This window comes from Selaginella moellendorffii, unplaced genomic scaffold (genome assembly GCF_000143415.4).
Source record: "Selaginella moellendorffii unplaced genomic scaffold, v1.0 SELMOscaffold_60, whole genome shotgun sequence".
Classification (NCBI taxonomy): domain Eukaryota; kingdom Viridiplantae; phylum Streptophyta; class Lycopodiopsida; order Selaginellales; family Selaginellaceae; genus Selaginella; species Selaginella moellendorffii.
In genome coordinates this window covers 1,192,738-1,202,981 of record NW_003314321.1, presented here as the reverse complement: position 1 = coordinate 1,202,981, position 10,244 = coordinate 1,192,738, and positions in this window count along the sequence as shown.

The window sequence follows — 10,244 nt, the reverse complement described above, 5'->3', positions numbered from 1 at the left end:
AAGTATATCCCATATTGTTGCTTCTTTCCCACACATACCTTGGTCCCAAAGTCACAAATAAACAACAAGTAACTGAAAAGTATTTTTCCATTACGACAAACTAGCTTTAAAGATATAGTGGAGAGCATAACAATTGGAGGTTAAACTCCCTCTCCAAACCACACATCTTTAATGCCACCATACTTCAGCTAAATAAATTTAATACTCCACTTTATCTTTGGATCCACTTTCACCAACCATAGCATCCCAAAAATGAGATTTACATAATGGATATCTATGAGATAAAAAGTTTTCATAAGTGTGGTTTTGCCAACTAACACTTCTAACCCCTTTACACAAGCATCGAAATGTTGAAGTTAGTTGCACCTTCCACTATGTATGGAAGAACTCTTTATATCACTAGGCCATACTCCTCAATAAACTTTACTAAAATAAAGTTGTCATCACTCCCACTATATAGTAAAATCCACACTAGACTGCCATAGAACACACCCTCCAGCATTAAAGCTGATTCACGAGTGTCCTCAAATTCCATGTTCTATACATAGTTGAGTTGATGAGAAACAATCGAAAGCTTTTTCCTCCGACCGGAATGGTCATCCCCATCATCCTCACGCTGTAAATTTTGTAACTTTTTAGTATTTAATTTACCATCAATAGAAGATTGGCCATTCTTTTTGCTCTGCTACTTGTTCTTCAATTGTAGACAATCAATTTTATAGTGTCTAATCTCTGCAATGATGAATCTATAATTCTTCACAAAAAACTTCTACTTCTTTGACCCTTTTGCATCTAAAGTAGCCACTACAAATTTTAGTTTATGATGCCTATTCCCATCCTTGTGTTCATAGCAATCATTATGACAATTTTTGATAGAAGGACTCCTTAAACACTTGTGATGTGCTTGTCATTGTCGAGTCGACAAACCGCATTAAAGAGCTTTTCCAAACTCTTTGTAATCTGAAAATGATGCAAGTGTTGCCCAATGCTCTCACTATCCATAAGACTTGTTCTAATCTAGATCCTTCATTGGAACATGGCTAATTAAGTGAGTAAACTTCTCAATATAGTTCCCAAGTGTCATTTTCCCTTGCTAGAAATGTCAAAGTTTTGTGTGAGCATTCTCCATGTTGTAGTGAGGGGCAAAACATAAATGAAAAGCAACCTTAAACTTATCTATAGTAAACATTATTGGTTTTTTATCCGTAATATGAAACTCCTCAAGCCAATTCCACCACCAAAGACCCACATCATATAAGACCATTGGAATAATCACTAAAGCCTCTACATCTGGAATTCCTCTAACAATCAAGAACTTCTTCACATTAGCTAACCAAATTAAAAAAAGGTTGGAATTTTGAGTTGATCTACCAAGAAAGGCTTACTTGGAGCACCATCACATTCAACCTCGAGTGTCTTAACAGCTCACACATGGCATCCATCATGCCATGTATCTCGGTTTATAGCTTATGAATAACATCTTGAATGGTTTAAACTTTTGCAGCTCCATTAGCACCATCATCGGCACCACCATCTACAATAGGATTCTAGTGTTCAACATAGTTAGCCATTGCAACCAACTCTTCTAATACCAATACTATGATTTGGTGCATAAAAACAAAGTTCTAGTTGTAAGCGATTAATTTTTTCTATTCTACTTTAGTCACTTAACCACACCTCCGACCACTTAGAGGAGTCTCATTCACAACCTCCATAAGGACTTGGGGCTTGCTAGCCCCAAGAATAGCATCCATGCCACTCAACCTTTGCACTTGGTCCAAGTGCTCCAGGTGTTTGGTCCCATGACCGACACCCCAAGGCACCACCAACATACCAGCCTATTACGCTAGGCCATGCCCTATCACCTTGGTTACATCAGTGGTCCAACACCACCTGCATTGCAATCCCGTCTCTCCAAGACTGGGCCATCCGTCCATGAGTGGTCATCCCAGATCCACTCCTTAGCATCCTTAGGATGCCCGCAGACATGGGGAATAGCCTTCCCCAATATCTCCTTTCTGGTCCCCACCAAGTCCCTTTCTGTCCTTGGCCGAGTTCGCCAACACTGCCACTGGATCAAGGCCTACAGGCCCAACCACTAAGTCCCACGGTCCTCTGGGACTTCCTCACCACACGACTGTATCCTTGGTCACTACACCAGAGGACTACTCCTCTTCCTTTCCACAGTCTAGGCCTTCGGGACAACATTTCGGAACACCGTGGCCTTACGCAAGCCTCGTGGGTACTCTCCCCGCCTTCCGCCTTTGGGTGCTCTAGCCATGGGCTGAGAGCGAGGTTCCGTTGAGCCACGCCTAGTATCCAAGTAGGTAGTGCCACCCACACTTGGATTATGAGCATTGGCCAGTTGATCTCCCGGGGGAACTAAAGCCGGCACTTGAACACTTCACTAAGCTACCCCGCTTGTCGGTCTGTGTTCACTCTAATCTTGGACTTCCCAGTGGGCAGCTCATCACCCAACACTAGGTACAGCCTTCCTGGGCCAAACTGGCCTTTCCTAGCCAAACTGGCTCCACTACAATCCTCCCCCTTACTATACTTTTAGAGCTCACCAAACCCCCTAGGGTCTGGGAGACGAACGCTTTGGGCTTTCACCCTCTCAGACTCTAACTCGAACTCAGACTCAGACTCGGACTCAGACTTGGACTCAGACTCGGACTCGGACTCGGACTTGGGCTCGGGCTTGGTCTCGGCCTTGGCCTCGGTCTCGGTCTCGGTCCCGATCTCGGTCTCGGTCTCGGTCTCGGTCTCGGTCTCAGTCTCGGTCTTGGTCTCGGTCTCGGTCTCGGTCCCGGTCTCAGTCATGACCTCGGACTCCATCTCGGCTCCTTCTCGGACTCCATCTCGGATTCCATCTCAGACTCCATCTTGGACTCCGTCTCGGTCCATCTCGGACTTCATCTCGGACTCCATCTCAGGTCCATCTCGGACTCCATCTCGGACTCCGTCTCGGTCCATCTCAAACTTCATCTCGAACACTTCCACATGTCATGTGTTGGTCCTTTTGAGTCCCTTTTTAGAGCCTTGCTTATTTCTCGCTTCGTGCTCATTCCTCGAGCACTTTGTTGGGAGTTCCACTCCCGCTCTCGACCTTTCAAGGCGGAGCTTCTAGTCCAAATGTGTTACACTCGTTTGGCTTTTGTTTCGGCCACTACCACGTGGCGCCCTTCCGGCTCCACTTTGGGGCCTAGGGATTTTGTGTCTCACACTAGTCTCCCGAAATTACATTACGCTACCTCACCACCCAATCCTTAGGATGCCCGTAGACATGGGGAATAGCCTTCCCCAATATCCCTTTTCCAGTCCCCACCATGTCCTTTTTTGCCCATGGCCGTGTTCGCTAACACTGCCACTGGATCGAGGCCCACAGGCCCGATCACTAAGTCCCATGGTCCTATGGGACTTCCTCACCACACAACTGTATCCTTGGTCACTACACTAGAGGACTAGGATGATCACTCATGGACAGATGGCCTAGTCTTTGAGAGACAGGATTGTGATGTAGGTGGTGTCAAACCACCGGTGTGACCAAGGTGAATGGGCATGGCCTTAGCGTAATAGGTTGATATGTCGATGGTACCTTGGGGTGTCGGTCATGGGATTGGACACGTGGAGCACTTGGACCAAGTGCGATGGTTGAGTGGCTTGGATGCCATTCTTGGGGCTAACAAGTCCCTAAATCCAAAATAGAACTTATGGAGGTTGTGAGTGAGACTCTTCCAAATGGTCAGAGGTGTGGTTAAGTGACTAAAGTATAATGGAAAATTTAGTCGTTTATAGGAAGCTCAAGGGTATCTTAAGGCATGTTAAGGTAAAGAACTTAACCTATTTTAAGGCTTATGGCAGCATAGTGGAGCTTTGAGGTAGTTCGGGGGTGGTACTCCTCTTCCTTTCCACCGTTTGGGCCTTTGGGATAACATTTTAGAACACCATGGCCCTACACGAGCCTCATGGGTACTCTCCCCGCCTTCCACCTTTGGGTGCTTTAGCCATGGGCTTAGAGCGAGGTTCCATTGAGCCACGCCAGGTATCCAAGTAGGTAGTGCCACCCACACTTGGACTAGGAGCATCGACCATTTGATTTCCCGGGGGAACTAGAGCTGGCTCTTGAACACTTCACCAAGCTACCCCACTTATCAGTCTGTATTCACTCTAGTTTTGGACTTCCCAGTGGTCAACTCATCACCCAACACTGGGTATGGCCTTCCTGGGCCAAACTGGCCTTTCCTGGCCAAATTGGCTCCACTAAGCTCCAACCCCCACACTCTCCCTACTATACTTTTGGAACCCCCTGCAGCCCCCCCGGGGGACGATTGCTTTGGGATTTCACCTAATTGCCTATATTAGTATTCAGACTCGGACTCGGTCTCGATCCCGGTTTCGGACTCAGACTCGGTCTCGGTCTCGGTTTCAGTTTCGGTTCCATCTCGGACTCCATCTCAGACTCCATCTCGGGTCCATCTCGGACTCCATCTCAGGTCCATCTCGGACTCCATCTCGGATTCCATCTCAGGTCCATCTCAGACTCTAACTCAGGTCCATATCGGACTCCATCTCAGTCCATCTCGGACTCCATCTCGGGTCCATCTCAGACTCCATCTCGGGTCCATCTTGGACTCCATCTTAGACTCCATCTCAGACTCTATCTCGAACACTTCCACGTGTCATGTGTTGGTCCTTTTGGGTCCCTTTTTAGAGCTTTGCTTATTGCTCGCTTCGTGCTCGTTCCTCGAGCCCTTATTGGGAGTTCCACTCCCGCTCTCAACCCTTCAAGTCGAAGCTTTTAATCCAAACGTGTTACGTTCGTTTGGCTTTCGCTTTGGCCACTACCACATGGCACCCTTTCGGCTCCACTTTGGGGCCTATGGATTTTGTGTCTCACAACTCCACCACCCATAGACAAAGTTCGATGTCTTCATCGAACGATAAACTATTTTATAAAGTATTACTAACATATATTACCCTTTCCATTTTTGGCACCTCGCCAATATTCATTAATGGTTTAATACTGAAGGCTCACCATGCCTTGCCCATCCTCTAAGGAGGATAGTCTCTCCAACTTAGAAACTAATTGGGCCACTTGTGGTGGTTCTCTCCTTTTATTGGTTTAGTTCTCGCTAAACCTGTTAGAGACACCGTCTCTATCTCAATCCCACTACTCCTTCTCGAGTAGTCTTAATTTCCATCAATATAACCTTTGCACTTTGGAACTTTTACTTTTGACTTCTTGCAGTCAATTTCCTAGGTGTCTCCGACACCTTGCATTGCACATATTGTGCAACTCCACTTCCCCATCCTAGGAAATTCTCTACTTGAGGGCACTATCATCCTTTCTTCTATTTCGTGCCATCTTGGGCACTAAGTTCCAATTATCATAATTATTGCTAAGGCTGTCCATAGCCCTATTATTTGGCTACCTTACCGCTCCCTGCATTGGAGCTTCTGCTTTTACCAAATCGGAGCAATTGGGAATCCATCTTTGGAAACACATTGCCTTTCCCACAATTCGTTAGTGCTCAACACATTAGTGTTCTTGGCCTAACTTCGCCCTTTTGGATTATTTCCCATGATTCCCGTGGCTCTTTTCTTAGCCATTAGTCTTTTGCTCCTATCCTTGATTGTTGCACCTAGCAATATTGGATCTCTACCTCCATTCTCGAGGTATCATTTCAATTCCATAGCAAAGACTTTGCTTTGCCAAGTCTAGAAGGTGTTCACCCCTAGTACGTCTCTTTAGCATTTTCTACTGTGGGCTCTATCCCTGGCCTAACTTTGGGACCTTCCCATAGGTCTCTTATAGAGACTACTTTCTTTGGACTCCCTATACCATTGCATTGTCACAGATCATTTCCCTTAGGTGTTCTTCCCACTTGGTCACCTTGACCAAGCCACACCATCATTATAGTTCAAATCAACACTTTAAATTAGGAATTTTATCCCTTTTACCTCATAAAGATCTTGTTCTTGTTTTTGGCCATAAGATCACCTTGTGATCTATAACAGGCTTGCCAATAGATACTAAGTCCTCCAGATTTTTAAGTTGTTCACTATGACCCCAAGGGCATCCCCCACACTTGGCAGTGCACCCAAGCCAGCCCTTCCGGCTAAGGGTCCATAGCAACTAAGACTAGGTGTCTCCATCTCATTCACAACATCCTTGGTGCCACTCACACCAAAGTGTTCAAGTTAGATATGTTGAGCCACACTAAACAATTTAACCGTGCATCACAACTCCAGGGCATCCCTCGTTTGGTGGTGTACCTAAGCGAATCTCCTTACTGAGAGTCCATGACCACTGAAAAATGAGTGTCCTCATATTTTAAACTATCACCACACCCTAGTGAGTTGAGACTCAAACCCAAGCACTAGAGGGTTGGGACTCGAACCCAACCTCCGTATATGCATCTACGGAAGGCATCATCCAAGATGCCTGGCGTTACTCCCCACGCTAGTGCACTAACTTATAGTTAAAGTGCGCTACAGATCACAACTTAGGAACCTAGTTCTTTTGCACTGCCAAGTCCTCTCGCTTGACAAGTCTGTGATCATGCATGGACTCCTCCATGCTTGGCCCCATGGACCACCCCTTTGAAATTGGCTCCTTCAACTAGGGTATTGGTTCCCCCAACTTGTTAATTTCCCTTAACAAGTCATCCAACTACTGTAACATGGTTTATGCATAAACATGAAAGTCCTTAACCATCAACTTTTGTTCAAAACCCTCTCTTTGAACACTCGGGAACTACTTCCCTAACCTTGATAACCTTGCCTCTTGGCAAATTTCAAGACCACGCTTCTACTGTGTTACTCTAATTTCGCACACTCTATAAACCATTTACACTTAGATTTCTAGGTACTTATCTACCTAGGGGAACCTTCAAGGAACTCTGTTCCTTAGCAGACTAAGGCCTCTCCTTTTGCAAGCTTTTCAATTGTTATATGGTCTAACATGGACAATCCCATGTTTTAGACTCTCCATGGCATCCCAGTCACTAACAACAACATGTTTGAGCACCCACTTGATTCTCCACTCCCAACTTGCATAACTACCCTTGATTATACCCGTCGATTCCTATGGTTCAATTCTATCCCCTTACTACTTGCTTTTGGCCTCGTATATTCCCTTCGGTTATTTTCCTCCAGACTAGAAGGATAGCTTTATGCTTTCTGCCATGCCTAGCAAATATTCATAAGGATGAACCCATTCAATCGCCTAGGAAGTGGTTCCTCAATTCGGGTATGCTCACCTTATAATCCCACACACCAGGATTAATATTGCTACTTATAAGCTTTTATATGCCCATCACTAACCTTGCTAAAATTCCATTTTGGCTTTGTCCTATTTGGGTAAACAGTCTTCTTTTGTCTCCACAATGTTGGACATTTAGATAGCACCTTCTATCCATCATTCGCTAGGGATTTAGTCTTTTGGGCCTTATCTATTGCCCTTGTGACACTAAACACCACCTCCTGGTGTTCTAGAGTGTTTGGGTATCCCAATGATGGCCTCCTTGATAATGAGCATTACTTTTTACGACATTGATTTACTATATCGCAACATAAGCAATTTATCCCTTGTAAGGGTATATCTAACTTCCTTGTGCCATTAAGAAGTCTTGGGTAGTTACCTTCTACCCGTTTATTTAATTATCTTGCACCTTTTGCTCAGTTGCCTCATAGTTGTCAAATCCTACAACTCATTGTTGGTGCTTCCACACCTCCATCATTATCTGGGTCACCACACTCCAACCGCATGCTTTCCAGCTTAAGCCATGCCATTCCCATTTCCATTAAGATTCTTTTAAGAAAAGGTTCTTATGAACCCGCTAACTTAACCTCAAAGCATCACACCTTGGCACATTCGGTGTCTTCACACCATCGGCTCCACGAGCCTACCTTTAAGACACTTTTTTCTTGTGTTTAAGTCCTTGCCAAGACCAATGCAGTTTTTTCTCATGCCAACTATCCATTGGCATTGCACCATAAAATTTATACACAACTTTGTGTCAAAGTTGTTCTCTTTTGGGAACACCTTTCCCGCGACTTTGGTATAGTACATTCTGCCATCCATGAGATACCCACTATTCTCATACTTGGATCTTATAATCCCCCTCATCCTTCGTGGGGTACAACGCACCTCAGTCCAAATGCCTTTACCAATCCCTTAGGACCATTCCTTGACTCCACTTGAGTCATCTAGCATTTTTGGACTTTGCTAATCCACTAACCCGTAAGGTCCTATTTTGAGGTGCTAGCTCACTGGAATGCAACTTCATGTATTTGTGTCCTACACACAAGGACCATCTTTGCAAGTGTTACTCCAACATTTTATTTTGTTCTCTGGGGGCAACTTTTGCCCCTTAGGACTAATTATCCATGTGATGAGAATATCAACTCATCATCTAAGTACACCCCCAACTCCTTAGGTTATTCCAGCATCCATTAAAGGTAGCCTCAGCTACCATTCTAAGGACTTGTGTCCTCTTCCGTATTTGACCTCCCACGGTCATTAATCCTAGTCTCACATTCATGAGCACCAACCTCAACTATATAAGGATAATCTTGTGACTCCTTTATTGCTTTGGAGTATTTATCTTTCCCGTGATCCCAACTATAGTTGTTTACCACAATTACATTAACCAATTTGCTAAGTCAAACATTCATCTACATCACATCCTTAACTCTCTGAGGAAAATTTTATACTATTCCCAAGATCCCAAAGTCGTTCCATTATTGGCCCTTTTCTATCCACCACCTCGCTTACAAGTTCCCACATGAACTGTAATGGAGAGTCATGTCTTCCCGACTTGCTACTCCTTAAGGATAAGCCCACTCCTAGGACCTTTCGATGCCAACACCAGTGGTGATATACTTGAGCACCAATAAAATTCGGACTAAAGAACAGCTCTGATACCAAGTTGTAAGCGACTAAATTTTCCATTCTACTTTAGTCACTTATTTATACCTCTAACCACTTGGAAAAGTCTCACTCACAACCTCAGTAAGTCCTATTTTGGACTTAGGGACTTGCTAGCCCCAAGAATGGCATCCAAGCCACTCAACCATCGCATTTGGTCTAAGTGCTCCATGTGTCCAATCTCATGACTGACACCCCAAGGTACCACCGACATATCAGCCCGTTACACTAAGGTTATGCCCATTCACCTTGGTCACACTAGTGGTTTGACACCACCTACATCACAGTCCTATCTCTAAAAGACTAGGCCATTCATCCATAAGTGATCATCCTAGATCCACTCTTTAGCATCCTTAAAATGCTCGCAGACATGGGGAATAGCCTTCCCCAATATCCCTTTTCCGGTCCCCACCAAGTCCCTTTCTGCCCATAACCGTGTTTGCCAACACTGCCACTGGATTGAGGCCCACAAGCCTGACCACTAAGTCCTATGGTCTTATGGGACTTCCTCACCACATAACTGTATCCTTGGTCACTACACCAGAGGACTACTCCTCTTCCTTTCCACCATCTAGGCCTTTAGGACAGCATTTCGGAACACCGTGGCCTTACACGAGCCTTATGGATACTCTCCCCGCCTTCCACCTTTGGGTGCTCTAGCCATGGGCTTAGAGCGAGGTTCCGTTGAGCCACACTAGGTATCCAAGTAGGTAGTGCCACCCACACTTGGACTGGGAGCATCGACCATTCGATCTCTCAAGGGAACTAAAGTCGGCTCTTAAACACTTCACTAATCTACCCCGCTTGTTGGTCCGTATTCACTCTAGTCTTGGACTTCCCAGTGATCAACTCATCACCCAACACTGGGTATGGCCTTCCAAGGCCAAACTAGCCTTTCCTGGCCAAACTGGCTCCACTAGGCTCCAACCCCCACACTCTCCCTACTATACTTTTGGAACCCCCCGCAGCCAGCCTTCCTGGCCGAACTGCTTCGACTGGAATCCTGCCTCTTACTATGGTTTTGGAGCTCACCAAAGCCCCCAGAGTTAGCTCAGACCACCATCTTTGGGCTTTCACCCTCTCAGACTCAAATTTGGACTTGGACTCGGATTCGAACTCGTACTCGAATTCGTACTCGTTCATCTGCTAGGCCTCGGCCTAGTTCTCCTTCTTGGACCCCGAACCCGACCCGGTAGCACTCACGGTCTCATGTTGGAACCCGGTCTCGATCCCAGTCCACATCTCAACCTCGAACTCCATTTCGAGTCCTTCTCGAACTCCATCTCGGACTCCGTCTCAGACTCCATCT